The sequence below is a fragment of the Salmo salar genome, chromosome ssa11 (genome assembly GCF_905237065.1).
Source record: "Salmo salar chromosome ssa11, Ssal_v3.1, whole genome shotgun sequence".
Taxonomy (NCBI): Eukaryota; Metazoa; Chordata; class Actinopteri; order Salmoniformes; family Salmonidae; genus Salmo; species Salmo salar.
The window spans coordinates 30077501-30080367 of NC_059452.1; positions in this window are offsets into that span (position 1 = coordinate 30077501).

A 2867-nucleotide genomic window follows, 5' to 3' on the forward strand; every position below is an offset into this window, starting at 1 on the left:
GCTAACAGAAAGGCCACAAATGCTCAAATAGCAGCTGTTTAAAACAGTGGTGTGCAGAAAGGCATCTCTTACCGTACAACACCATGAATAATTCAGGTTGTTGTGGAGGCAAAATGGGGTCCTACCCAGTACTAGATAGGTGTACCTAATAAAGTGGCCAGTGAGTGTACAGTAATGTCAAATCTGAAAACATGATCTGGAAAAGTGGTAGATGGGACCATAGAAACAATGTCTGATAAAGAATGATGATGAAATATTACATCCATAGATAATGTAGTCCAGTTGGTTCATGTTCCACGGTAATTGGTGTCAACGGATCTCGTTATCCTGAAACTTTCATTAAACTATGCATTAAGAGTAATGCAACAGTTACTTATCATTTTGATCAGTTGTATCAATTGATAGTTAGATTATTGTAATGAAATGAATAGACAGTCATCTCAGATGTAATGTGTGAATTGCATTTGAAATGGTAATACTTTGATGTTAAGTTGTGTCATTTTGAACAGGTGATTTTAGTTCAATGAACAAATGATCTTGGCTTTATGTGTATTGTATCCAAGCAATTGGAAAAAGTGTTAGAGTTTTGAAAAATTAGCATTTTGATCATTGGTTGTGAGTTTTGTGTCTATAGTTTTGAAAAATGACATCAAGGTTCCGAAATTAGTGCCAAAGAGACTTCTAAAAAACTGTAACTGGGCACTGGTGTGTATGGCCACATCCCTGATCATCTGACCACTTCTCATTAGAATATTTAGGACTTTTCTTTCCATTTTGGATCATTCAGCAGTAGTAATAACACACCCTGGATGAGGTGTGTGTGTAATAATTCAGGATAGGATCACTAGTGAGTGGAGTGTGGATTCATGGGGCTATATCAATCCACCTTAATGAGATTGCTCACCTCTACGTTTGTGCTCTCATCCCTTCCCCAGGTTCTCCCTCTCTCCATCTGTCTGGCCTTATTACCATTTCATAAAAAACTGAAATATCTTATGAAAACCAAGCAAAGCTTTGTGAGCTTCATTAAATCAGCATAAGAAATGTATTAAGTGGGAAGAGACGTCTTGGAGGCTTGGAGGCATGACGTATAGCCCCCTGTGTTGACTTAACCTTTATCTTAGTGTTCTGTCTGATCCTGATGGGAAGAGGAACTGGAACTCAAACAGTCTGCTTAGTGCTTACCACAGGAACCAGGCTGAAATAACCAGAGCATCTTCTGCATAGCCTACAGTACATCCTTGGATTTCTACTTTGTCCCTTAAGGGCTACTGTAGACATCTACCATGGATGAAGGAGATGAATGTAGTCTGTACACTAAATATTCTGAAGGTGTTAATGCAGGGACCATTCTACTGTACATCCCTAAGAGATTCAATCAGGGACCAAAACAATCCTACAGAGAGGAAATGGAGTGGATGGGTTTGTGTTAACAGCTCATTTGAACTCTGATTAAATTTCAAGGTGCTTCTCCAGACTGGAGGCTGAAATCGGACAGGACATGGTGGACTGATGTCTCTACAGCAAAGTAATGTTGTTGCTGTGTCAGCACCTGAGCTAATGCTCATGTCCTGTAAAATCAAACATGTCATCACAGGTAAAATAGGCAAAGAGTGGAACATAACACATATTCACCTGACAAGCAATGTGAACAAAACAGTCAGATGTGGGATTCAAGTTGTTTACAATCCCCTGACAAAGATACAAAATTCCTATTGGAATTTGTAAAGGAAATAGGTTAATAGATACTCAGTTCAAAACATGTCTAAATGGACATGAAGATGGGGCGGTTTTAAAGAGCCGTTGCAAACTGGCCAGTTAGGTTTGCCATTAGAATTAGTGTTGATTTGGCCCTGATGCAGTGAGATCTACAGTGACTGTTCCTAATACATTATGTATGAGGCTGTCCATATGCACTTGGGCCATCATGCATGCCCTTGTGAAAAGCACAGACCACAGCAAAGCAATCTACATGTCCTGCCCCCCTTATGTACACATATTCCTCTGTAACTGAGGAGGAATAACAACCTCCCATCTCCACAAGATTTTACTTCTTAAAGATAATAATTCATTTATAGCACAATAAATTGAGTATGAAACACAAATGTGATTTTTATTCAAATTCTATTAGTAATTGTGTATTACTATTAACAACAGTAGGCCTAGTAAAGCCAATGGAGAAAGTAGGCCTAGAGTTACAGTTCTATTTTAAAGGACTATTGGTCCTTCTCTTATCAAGGAGAGTATCTTTATCCATCTCATCTACATAATGTTGTCATGACCACTGCTTGCTTCTCCAGTCAACACTCAATAGTCATACAGTGGGTCAACGTGCAGCCAGATACAATTGACCATTCCCACTACCTGTGTGCCATCTGTAAAGGTATCCTAAGGCAATTCGACCACTGTGTCCACTGCCAACCTACTTTATCTCCTTGGAGAATCTCTGAAGGGTTCAAAATCCATCTTTACTCGCGGCTCTCTGGCGCCACTCGAAGAGAAAGCCCGTAATCGCAGACGCATCTCCAGGGACTAAACACGCAATTACATTTGAGTGGAGAGGCATTGAAATATCACCCTCATATCAACCATGACAACAACGACCATATCCAAGATAGAAGGGAATGAAGCCGATCGCATTTGGTTGGTACAGCGGGAGTCGTCACTCTTGTTATTGTCAATAGGAAATAGTTTGAACTTAAATCAAGAAATAATTATATATGTAGCTATTCAATGTGTGTGTGTGTGTGTGTGTGTGTGTGTGTGTGTGTGTGTGTGTGTGTGTGTGTGTGTGTGTGTGTGTGTGTGTGTGTGTGTGTGTGTTGCGCTCGTGCTTGTGATAATTACATCTAATTGCGAATTGCGCA